The sequence below is a fragment of the Leptidea sinapis genome, chromosome 26 (genome assembly GCF_905404315.1).
Source record: "Leptidea sinapis chromosome 26, ilLepSina1.1, whole genome shotgun sequence".
NCBI lineage: Eukaryota > Metazoa > Arthropoda > Insecta > Lepidoptera > Pieridae > Leptidea > Leptidea sinapis.
The window spans coordinates 3,055,337-3,068,138 of record NC_066290.1 but is presented as its reverse complement, the minus strand read 5'-3'; the positions used below and the strand labels follow the sequence as shown (position 1 = coordinate 3,068,138).

At 37.8% G+C, this 12,802-nt stretch overlaps 2 protein-coding genes across 2 annotated transcripts in view; one reads left to right on the top strand and one right to left on the bottom strand.

Annotated features, from left to right (window-relative positions):
* LOC126972378 (uncharacterized) overlaps nucleotides 1-12,276 on the bottom strand; it is a 30,662-nt gene extending 18,386 nt beyond the window's left edge. Inside the window, exon 1 of the mRNA XM_050819071.1 lies at nucleotides 12,051-12,276. The gene's annotated coding sequence lies outside the window, so the exon portion shown is untranslated. The remainder of the gene's footprint in view (nucleotides 1-12,050) is intronic.
* Nucleotides 4,598-12,802, top strand: part of LOC126972384 (uncharacterized) — a 39,022-nt gene continuing 30,817 nt past the window's right edge. Inside the window, exon 1 of the mRNA XM_050819087.1 lies at nucleotides 4,598-4,733. The gene's annotated coding sequence lies outside the window, so the exon portion shown is untranslated. The remainder of the gene's footprint in view (nucleotides 4,734-12,802) is intronic.

Genomic DNA, 12,802 nt, shown 5'->3' with positions numbered 1-12,802 from the left:
TGTGACGGATCAGTTTGCGTATCAATAAAATATTTTAAAAATGCCGTCGTGCGTTGTGAAAACGTGTAAAAACAATACTACAGATCATAAAAAGTGTCAAGGAATTACATTTCACAGATAAAATAGTAGTAATCACACTTTTTTTATTCTTTTCATAATACAAATTATTTCGATGTTTGGAACACAAAACCTCTACAACGCGTGATAGTATCCAGAGTGACCGGAAAATAAACAGGGACATTACCCGAAAAATTGGGTAATCCATAATTGGGTTTAATGGTGTTCTAAGTAGATAATTCGTTGTTTTATGAAAATAAGGGTCGAGACGAGAAGGACGTTCAGCTTATGGTTATTAATACGCCCTGCCCATTAAAATGCAGTGCCGCTCAGGATTCTTGAAATACCCAAAAATTCTGAGCGGCACTACAACTGAGATCGTCACCTTGAGACATGAGATGTCAAGTCTCATTTGCCCAGTATGTTTTTTAGTTTTTACCAACACTTTTTTAATGTAGTGTGGAACACTACTTCAAACCGGCCCATAGTTGTGTGCTTTATAAGGTTTACCTTATTAATGAAAAACTCAAGATCTATACGCGTAACAAAGTGGAATGTAGACAACCACTTGGTTGAAATCCATGAATTATGAGGAAATGGAAGAGCGTTCTAACTACACGGAGTATTTTTTTTTTTATATGAGAGGGGGCAAATGGGCAAGAGGCTCACGGGATGGGGAGAGGTGAGGCAACCGCCCATGGACATCCGCAACAACAGGTGTGTCATGAAATGCGTTGCCGGCCTTTAAGGTGGGAGTATGCTTTTTTCTTGAAGGTCCCTAAGTCGTATCTGTTCGGGAAGACCGCTGCCGGTAGTTGATTCCACGAAGTGGCTGTGCGAGGCAAGAAATTTCGAAGAAAACGCGGGGTTGTGGAATGCCAGACGTCTACGTGATGCGGATGGTACTTTGCACGTAATGTCTGATTGTGGAATTCGGCCGCTGGAATCAACCCGAACAGCTCCTCTGAGCACTCCCCGTGATAAATGCGGTAGAAGATGCAGAGAGAACCCACATCTCTACGCAATGCTAGAGAATCAAGCCGATCGGAGATGACTTGATCGTCGATGATTCGAGCCGCTCTTCGTTGTATGCGGTCAAATGGAAGAAGCTGGTACTGGGGAGCACCCGCCCAGAGGTGAGAACAGTACTCCATGTGAGGCCGAATTTGCGCCTTATAAAGTTGCAGGCGGTGGCTTTTAGTGAAGTACTGTCTCGCCTTACTGAGTACACTAATCTTTTTAGAGGCCAGTTTGGCCAACTCTTCCAAGTGACCACGGAACTGAACGTCGCTCGATATATCGACGCCAAGTATGCCAATACAGGCTGTGGCAAGTTAGAGGAGTGATCTCGAATTGAGGGGATACGACAAAGGGAGACTTTTTAGTGGTGAACGCACAAACTTGTGCCTTCTTGGGGTTGAATTGGACTAAATTTTGTCCCCATTCCGAGACTTTGCAAAGCATAGTCTCGATTTTAGACACAAGTTTGTTCCGGTTCTCGTCGACGCTATCCCGGGACATGTTGGCACGGCCGGTGTAGGAATACCCAGTGCTGTCGTCTGCATAGCAATGAATATTGCTGATTTGCAGCATATCATTGATATGCAGAAGAAACAGCGTAGGGGATAGCACACAGCCTTGCGGGACACCAGAGTTTATGGGTTTTAAGTCGGAGCATGCACCGTTGATAACAACCTTGATGCTCCGATCAGCCAAAAAGCTAGTGGCCCATTTGCACAACTTCTCGGGAAGCCCATAGGATGGCAGTTTCGCTATAAGCGCTTTATGCCACACCCGATCAAAGGCCTTCGCTATGTCCAAACTCACCGCCAACGCCTCTCCCTTCGACTCAACGGCTTGCGGCCATTTATGGGTGAGGTACGCAAGAAGATCACCAGCTGAGCGACCCTGACGGAAACCGTACTGGCAGTCGCTGATCAGCTGGTGCCCCTCTAGGTATCCCAAGAGCTGGCGGTTGATGATCTACTCCATTACTTTGGAGAAAATTGAGGTAATGGCAATAGGGCGGTAGTTGGACGGATCTGAGCGTACACCTTTCTTAGGGATCCGGTGCACTAAAGCCGCCTTCCATAATTTCGGGACTACGCCTGATGAGTAGGAGAGCCGGAAAAGACGGGTAAGGACCGGCGCCAGTTCCGGAGCACATGTCCGCAGCACTATCGGGGGAATGCCATCGGGCCTTGTTTGGATCGGATCGGATCGGATTTGCGAATGTCCAAGGTGAGAAGCGCCTTAAGCACGGCACCACTACACGCAGCCAGATGATGGATAGGTCCTGTCCTTCAAGAAAACTCAGGCGTCGAGAACAGACATCCTCCCAGTCAGATAAACGCAAACGCCAGCCCGTGGTATAAAGGAGTGTTCCAAATTATACCCCGGGTAGGAAAGGTAAGATGAATCAGCCAGGGAGGATATCTGTGTCTCGGTTAAAAAGAGCAGGGCCGGCTTCGCCGTCTCCAGGTGAAAGTGGACGGCATTTAAATTTGAGCGAAGGCCCTTATGTTGCAAAAGTCCACAGCTAGTGTGGAGGAGGGTGGTTTGAGCCTCCTGCTCTGTTTGCCCCGAGTCAGCGCAGATTTGCCCCCTCCAGAATACGCGGGGCAGCCTGGGCAACCACTGTTAGGTACAGGCCCTAATTGTGGACGCCCAGGGACGGATTCTCCAGGGCTGCATAGCCTGGTACCGTCCTGGAGTAGTCTCTTTTTAGTCTGTGCTGCCATTTGTATTTGGGAGGGGGGGGTGTAGGCCTCCGGATACCCCACTCACCGGACGAAACACAGCGGCATAGCCGCTATTTCACGCCGGTTTCGAGTGGGGGAGTGGTATTTCTCCGGGCGTGCCGGCCGAATTCGGTTGTGTCCGTGAGGACCCAACATGGCACTACCACTCCTTTTTAGGTATACCTTCTTGATAGTACAATAAGTAGTGTTTTACGAAAAGTAACAATGACACACACCACACACACGCACACATGCTCATACACACACATACTCACATAGACACACACACACACACACTCAGACATCCTGTTTGTATAATATTTTTCTTTTGTTAAATTATATTTTTAGACTTAATTTGTGATCCCTAGTTTTTGGTACTGTTAATTTTAATTGATATGGAAGAGCGTGGCCTTCTGGCACAGGTGTTTCTCACTTAATAGAAGGTCACATCCACTATTATGTTTGTACCATTTTTGTTACAGAAATAAATATTTTTTCATTTTCATTTTCATAAGGTGCGGTTCCGGCCACATAACGAGTATTGTTCCCATCTTTGAGCAGAGCTGCTCTTATTGTCGTGGATCCAGTTCTCTGTCAAAATTTCCATTACTTGGCGTTATGAAAAAACGTGGCTTCTTAGACACAAAATGACTGAAAGATGGCAGACCAAATTTGTCACGGACATAAAAGTATGAATTGTAATTTTGTCTTTCTAGGAAGATAACGAAGTACCGAGAACTGAACTTAAGACCCTTTACCCTTTATATGTATAAATTTTACTATATGTCGTGTATTTACTTAGCAACCAAATCACTATAAAGAACATAGGCAGTTGTTTGTTCTCTAAATATTTACATATTTTATCAAATGAGGTATCCCACATCAGTGGCAAAACAAACCAATTTAAGAATGAATTTTGTGTAGGTATTCTTAAAAATAATAAATGTTAGTACGTCATTTTTAAATCAGTTTAAACAAAGATATTGCAAACAAGACACGGGCACAGGAATTAAACCCGTAATCCTTACTTTCAATGTGTAACTGTTTATGTAATTTATTTATTTACTCATAAAATGAACATATTTATTTTTATTTAAAAAAAACAATCTGACCATCAGATATTAAAAAATCGATGTTACAAGTAACGTGGCTATATAATACTATGACTAATAACGGGAAAAAAATTGTATTATCTGGTATCCCCCCTAACTGCACACACACACTAGCGTAATGTTGCTTCACTTCTTAATATCATGGCGCGGAGTCCTTCTTTTTTTATTCGTCTGTGCTACGCACACATTAAAGAGATTAAAAATTGATATATTCGTATTCGCAATTGTACACGTGCAATCAAGTTTGCTTTCAGCTTAGCACTAAGGCCGGTTTCAGTGCTCCACCGACTGTCGGTGCGTACGTCAGTCACGCTTGTCATTTATTTGAAAATTAATTAATCGTACAGTGCTGGATCGACCGTACGCATGCGTATATTGCTACGCACTGCGTACGAGGACCGTCGGTCGGTCGGCCGACGCGCTAGGAAACAAATGAACGCGTTCAGTGCTGTACATTCGGCGGACCCACCGTACGGATGTCTGTATCATCATCAAAGCCATTAAATTATAACGGTTAAAAATAATTGTCTCAATTGTTTTTTTTTAACGGAAGTATTGCATTACGTAACGAATCGGTTTACCCTCCCTAAGAAGTTATCACTTCAAAAACTTTTCTTATAGTCAACTTTATTGACTCAAATGATACTGGCTCATTAAAAATATGCAACAGGCAATTGACATACATCAATCAGCCGTGTCTGACACTGGCCTTAAAATACCTCTCAAAATAATAACAAAATGTACACCATCTAACACAAAACCCCGTTAAAACCTCCGCTCCGAAATCCTCGAAGGGCACAACTGACCAGGAACACAATAAAAGGTAATTCATAATATAGTTATTGCTTGGAATGTTAATTCAATCAGATTTTGACTACTATTTCATGTGTAAGTATAATGTAGATATATTAACTGGTATTATAATATAGATACACTGGTATTGGTATTTTAATATTACTCACAAAATCATCAAAATGGGCAGAACATTGAAACACGACATTCATCCATAGATATAATAAAGGACATAGAGAGGGCGGTCATTAGAAAATTTCAGAACAAAAACCTTCGAACGTATTTCAGTTATCGAACGATCATACTAGTGCTAACACTACTCGACATACACTTTTAACAAGAAGCGACAATGGCGTCTCTACGTCTAAAGCTATTGGTTGTGTGGAAGAATGAAGACTGCCTTACGGCAAATCTGTGGAACAGAGTAAAAAACAAGTATCCACTCTGTGAGGCACCCTGCAATAGAATACCTCAATCATACATCTTTAAAAAGAATCACCACATTCAACTGTTTGAAAAGGAAACAGACCAGCCTGTAAATGAACTAAGAATTTACACAGACGGCTCCAAATGGCTGCTGGAACTGGTGCCGGCATCTTCTCACAGGAACTGAACATACACACTTCTATACCCTTGGGCATACAAAGCTCCATCTTCCAATGTGAGTGTGTAGCCATCAAGGAAGCTGCCAACGCAGTATTAAGAAGAAAATTACATGGCCACAGAATCAGAATTCTCTCTGACAGTATGGCGGTACTAACAGCGCTGAAGGGTACCTACAACTCAGCGCTAATATACGAGTGTCAACAAATCCTGGAACAAGTTGCCTCTTATAGCCGGGTAACTGTGCAATGGATTAAGGGATAAGCGGTTCGTTGGGTAATGATGCAGCGGATGAACTTGCAAGGCGGGCTTCGGCAACCCAAGTGGCTGGTCCATTGCCACTTCTGCCACTGCCCTTCGGCCAAATGCGCTCATGGATACGCTCTATCACTAACAACCTACACAACACCCGATGGATGGTCTCAAGCTGTAGACAGTCGAAATAAGCGATACCTTCCCTGTCGCCCAAACTGGTACGACTTAGCCTCAACAGATATGACATCCGTATAATGGTGGGCACCCTAACGGGTCACACACATCACATCAACACAAGGAATGTTCTGAACTTCTGGAAGGTGCTGGGCTAGTTGGAGTAACTGGCCAATACTGCACGCAAAATGGACCCATAGTAGTGGTTTAATCCATACTAGTGGTTTAATTGCGAAACAGGAGCCTCTGTACCATACCATATCGACAGATAGGGGCCGCGGTATTTACCACGCTACCATGATCTCTCAAAATTATCATCCTAAAATGAAATAAGAAATATATAAAATAAATAAATATTCATTAAATGAAAATAAGGGACGAGACGAGCAGGACGTTCAGCTGATTGTAATTGACACGACATGCTCATAGCAATGCAGAGCCGCTCAGGATTTTTGAAAAATCTGAGCCAAAAAATTCTGAGTGTCACTACCATTGCGCTTGAGACAAAGATGTTAAGTATCATGGCAAGTAATTTCACTAGCTATGGCGCCCTTGAGACCGAAACACAGTAATGTTAATACATTACTGCTCCACGGCAGAGTTAGGCGAAAGGCGAAATAATATAAGTGATATATATACTAGTGGACCCGACAGACGTTGTCCTGTACACACGTCTTAAATTTGAAAAATCGGTCCAGCTATTACGAGGAGTTCACACACATGAGCAGGAGAATTATATTATATGGACGGAATTGAGAACCTAAACAAAATTCACTGGAACACACAAAAAACATCATCAAAATTGGTCCATCCGTTTAGGAGGTAGTTCAATTGTGAATCTAAACCATTCTCGAATCGACCTGAAGACACACAGAAAGTTTCATTAAAGTCGTTCTAGCCGTTTAGGAGTTCAGTTACAACAGACACACAAAAGAAATATACATATATAATACTAGCTGACCCAACAGACATTGTTCTGTATATAATAAATAAATAATGTTTTATATGAATTTGTCAATAATATATCATAACATCAAAAATTATTTCGTAAAATATGCACCCTGCTGTCGTAGTGAAATTCTTCCACAGCAGAACTGTCAAACCGAATTCATTAAAATCGGTCCAGCCCTTTAGGAAGAGTTCAGTTACAACAGACACACAAAAGAAATATACATATTAAGATATATATATAAAGTCATATAAGTGAAGCAGTAACATTACTGCTTCACTTGCTTACTGTGCAAAGGAGCCTCCCACTGGTGGAATTAAGACAATCCCTTTATGATTAAAAAATCAACCAAATGTGTTGATTGGCCAGCATGCATATTTAAATATGTGACTATATTAACCCATGAAAGATAGATGAATAGTTGTAAAACAGGAAAACACTAAACAAACAAACAAAAACATATCTATTCACTTAGGTAAAAAAATATCAATAATTATGAATGTCTAACTACTTTGAGCTTTACTAAGAAGAAGTAGAAGGAACTGTAATTTGTGTTAATAAACTCAGACTCACTCATTGCCACTCTTTTAAATAATATTATTTAAGCAAAATTCACTATTACTTCAACAATTCACAACACTACAAATTAATAACGGAAATTTCCACAGTAACGGCAAAAGCTTTATAAACAGATGAATTTGCATGCATCAGCTAGTAAAATGAAACTAGATTAAACAGATGACTCAATATGTAGGAGGTACATAACTTTAGTTGTTAGTCAATATACCTTGTTATTACGATTGTAAAGTTAATATTGCTGATGTTTAAGGAGATAAGTAGTAAAATTAGGCCCTAGAGGTTCAGTAGAAAAATATCTCTACAAACTACTATAGTACCTTTTACCTATGAGCAATTACTCCCTCCCCTATTTCTCATCAGCATATTTTTTATGATTTTTTAATTTTGTAGAGTCTTGATATGTGTATGTGTTTGATTTCTGGGTGTATGAGTCTTTTCAAGTACATAGCATATTATATGTTTTACTTGAATTAAATATATATGTAAAACACCATTTTATATAAAAAAAATATGCCTCCAACATAGGTTTTTCAATTGGATTCCATATGAAATTGGTGTTTGTATAGTGGGAACATAAAGTAGATTTTTTTATATACAAAATATTTAATTAATCAAAGTAAGTATACACCTTTGCTATCTATGCACTTTTGCCATTTTATAGGTAGTTCATTGATACCTTTATCAAAAAAATTAATTGGACAGGAAACAATAAAAGGTTTCAACATGGTTTGGACTGCCCCATTGGAGTTGAATTTTTTCCCCTGCAAGAAGTTATTCAAATTTCGAAAAAATATTAATCTTTTGGAGCAAGGTCCGGGGAGTAAGTCAGATGTCTTAGACATTCCATATGAAGCTCCTCTAATTTGGTAGCCATCTGTTGTGCAGTGTGTGATCTAGTGTTGTCCTGAAGCAAACCTATCAACTAGTAACCTTTGATCTAATCTAATATATTTTATTACTGTAAATTCTGATTGAGACCTAAAATTTTTCATAGTGACCTAAAATTATATATTTTATATATGTATTCGTATTTTTTGGTTTAAAAGCTCAGCAACTAGCCAAATTGTCTTGGGTGCATCAGAATACCCACCAGTCTCCATAAACCCCTCATACCCTCATCTTTTATGTATTGATGTGTCACAGAGCAAGCCCAATCTGAGATATCTAAAGCAATAAGATCACAGTTTGATTTGATATCATAATCCTTGTTTACTATTCAAATTATATCAAGTAGTCCCCATTCAAAAGTCATAACTATTAATTGAATGGAATAACTACCTACCTATTATAAATACGAGGACTGTCAAAGATATCAATTTTATTCTAAACTAGTGGACCCAACAGACGTTGTCCTGTACACACGTCTTAAATTTGAAAAATCGGTCCAGCTGTTAGGAGGAGTTCACTAACATACACATGAGCAGGAGAATTATATTATATGGACGGAATTGAGAATCTAAACCAATCTCAAATTCACTGAAACAAACAAAAAAGTCATCAAAATCAGTCCAGCCGTTTAGGAGGTAGTTTAATTGTGAATCTAAACCATTTTCGAATCCACCTGAAGACACACACCAATCTCAAATTCACTGGAACACACAAAAATATCATCAAAATTGGTCCAGCCGTTTAGGAGGTAGTTCAATTGTGAATCTAAACCATCCTCGATTCCCCTTGAACTCACATAAAAAATTTCATCAAAATCGGTCCAGCCGTCTAGGAGGAGTTCAGTGACATACACACGCACACAAGAATTATATATATAAAGATGTGTCCGTGAAGAACAATTTCTTAATAGGAGCCTATTAGAATTATCTTTATTGGGTAACATTTTTTTTAATGTTAGGAACAGACGAGACAGTTGCCAATTAAAATCTAGTGCCACTCAAGAGTTTTAAAACCCAAAAATGCTGAAAAGAACTACAACTGCGCACATCACCTTGAGACATAAGATGTTAAGTCTCATTTGCCCAGTAATTACACTAGCTCTAGCACCCTTCAGACCAAATCACAAAAATGCTTACACGTGACTGCTTAACATCAGAAAAAGCTGTTGCGGTACCCATAATCTAGCGGGCTTCCTGTGCAAAGGAGCCTCTCACTTTAAAGAAAGTAAATACAAATTTGGAATTATTTTCAAAATCAGTTGAAGAAAACTTCAAATATTCCTACCTGAGAGTGCTTAAGTAATAATAACTTAATTAAAAATTAAAAACTTATTTCATTTTCAACATAACAAAAAGATCTTGAATTAAAAATGGTGCAGTGTGAATATGCCTTTAGTAGCATTGCTCTTTGTGATGGTGTCTTGAAAGAGCTGTCAGCATTTAAAAAAAGATGCTTGATAACCAATGAGGTATGAGGTTCTAAACTAACAAATCATTTCCGTTGGAAAGCTAGTAATCTAGCTCACACTCATGTGTACTTCAGTTATTTGCACAGCATCATGATGTACAGTATTTTACTGTGGGTACTGCCGACATTAATACAGTGTTTGCTCTGCAGAAAAGGGCTGTTCATACTATATATCAGCTTAAATAAAAGTTTAAAGAAATAAATATTATGACTGTTCATTGTCGGCACATTTATGTAAATTAAATAAACATTCATAAAAACCTTTTTGCTCTGAATAGTGATTTTCATTATTATAAAATTAGAAATAAGGGATTGCTTGTAACTAATTCTAGTAGGCTTCATAAGATATATGATAGCTATAAGAGGAAATTGTATACATTTTTATAATAAAGTCTCAGCCACTGTACAGGCATTATCTATAAATAAAATGGATCTGTCGTAAATCCTACAACTCCACAGCTGAATATCTAAGTCTTCCGACAGCGTGGGAGTAGATTATGACTATTTTATAGCAATGACAGTACAATATTGTATATTTCATTAAAAAGGGTGCAAAAAAAGAAATCTGGGAGAGTTTTTACACCACTTCTTCTCTCTCAGTTTGATTCGGAAGTGGTAGTAGTATCTAGCATACTAGAAATGTAGTGTTCTAACAGCATGGGAGTAGATTATGACTATTTTATAGCAATGACAGTACAAAATTGTATATTACATTAAAAAGAGTGCAAAAAAGAATTCTGGGAGAGTTTCTTGCGCCACTTCTTCTCTCTCAGAGTTTGATTCCGAAGCGGTAGTAATATCTAGCATACTAGAAATGAAAAAAAATAAATGCCTTTTATGCCTTTTCTCTCTTAAGACCTCTATCAGTCAATAATATGAAAAACAAAATTAAGTATTAAAGATACCTACAATTCCTAATAATATATTCTTGGAGACCTATTATGGAACTTTCTTTCAAATACTACCAAATTATGGAATTAACTTGCTTGCACCATCTTCCAGGATGATACAATATACCCATATTGTAGGATACAGTAAAAATAGCACATACATTTTTCTAAAAGGCTGGCAACTGTTCCTGTGATTCCTGCGGAAGAATGTGGGTGTTGGTGATCCATACATTTGTATGTCATACACTTGTATGTCTTGCTCTTGCACAAAAAAAATTAAAGAAATTTATTTTTAGGTAAAGTAATAATCAATTAAGCCATTTTATGCCAATAGTAGATTCAGTACTTTGCTATATAAATTTTTTCAAATTGCTGTGAAAACATAAACTCAGAAGATCAATCTCAGGGTTTGAAAGTTACAAATGTTTTAATTGCTTTATTTTCTCAAACAATTGCTGGTATATGATTAGATATTATGAATGGTGGTATTTCACAGATAGCGGGAGTGGGAGGCTCCTTTGCACGGGGTGCTGGCTAGATCATACATATATTACCGCAACGGTTCCTATTTCAGCCGTGAAGCAGTAATTTGTCAGTATTACTGTGTTTTGGTCTGAAAGGCACCATAACTAGTGAAATTACTGAAAAAACATAATTTAAAAAAAAATCATACACTATTTATACTAATAAATGGTCCCATTTACACCTTAGAGATAAGGGAATTCAACTTAAACATGTTGTACATCACGAGAAATAATTGTGTTCAAATGTCTCCGATCAGCAGTGGTAATTAAAATCATATGATTTATGTCTACAACCATGTTGGTGTATACTATCAGGCAATTAAACTCCCTTATCTTAAGGTAACAATTTTTTAATATTAACGAAAATTAATATTAATTTAAATTGAAAACCATCAATAGAATTCTCAAGTTGTGTTAAAGCAACAATAATGAAACAAAATTTCTTGCGTTACTGAGCGGGCGCAAATTTATCAGTTTAATAACAGTTTTATCATGATAATGTCATAACAATGATTGAAATACGTTCAAACCATCTTTAAATTTTGATATAACCAAGGGATCATGTGATTGTAGTGCATTCAACGCCTGAATCCGCTATCGCGAGGTCTTAAAACTTTTTATTACGAGCGCTTTCGATACAGATAACGGTGAATTCGGGCAGCGCAAAAAACCGTGCAAAAAATGCCGATATAGGTTAGGTCTGATTAAAATTGTCTTTGGATAGGAATAATGACTTTTGTTTGTGATTTCATACATTATTGGTTAATTATTATAAAGTATTGTACATTTTAAGACATTTAATGTAATTATGTAAAGCAAAATAAACAATGGTATCGTGACATAAAACGCGCGCTCGAACCTAACCTTGATAACAAAAAAAGATTGATATAAGTTTCTAGTTCAAGGTCCAGTGCAAGATTTAAAGAGTCACATGAAGTCGCACAAACAAAAGTGTAATATCATTGCAACCCGATCAGAAATCTATTTTAAGACAAACAACAGACGAAAAAAGCACTAACCTTAGCACCCTCAAGTGACGGCCTTATCCATGTAATATTATAGGGACGATTAGATATGATACGCACTTAAAACACAATCAGTTGCAATCACAAGTATAATTAACTTAACACTAATTTACACCACATAAGTCACATAATTTGTATTTTAAATTCATTGAAAATTATCACTAATTTTCACGAAACATCACATGCTACAAACTTCACATACGAATTACGACAATTCGGCAGTCAGCACATTTCAAATTCAATCATCAATGTTCCCATGTGAACTGTAAACGTCAAAGTCAAAATATTGTTTCTTTGAGAGCGCTTTTTTTAAAACATTTTATGGCCTGGTAGCCTTTGAATGCGTTCTTATATTACAATTATTAGAAACCATAGATATGTTGATTTTGGGAATGAAATATGTCTTGTCTTGATTAGTGATGTGCTGTTGCGGTCTATTGCTATCAACTATCGAGTTATGTCAATTTATCGATTTCATTATAACCGTCGACAAGTCGATTCAATATCGAGTCATTTTAATATGAATAAATACCGATTCAAAATCGCTTTTCTATTCTATTCTATTCTTCCTACTGTGGCTTGTGTAGAATGTATACCACAATTTAGTCAATATTACGATGCAATTTTTTACTTTTGACCGTGAAAACTTAAAGTTCCTGATTTTTTATTTTCTTGCTATTATGTGATTTTAGACTTTTTCTTATTATTGGTACATTTTATTGGTTTTTTCATTTGTTCTATAGGTT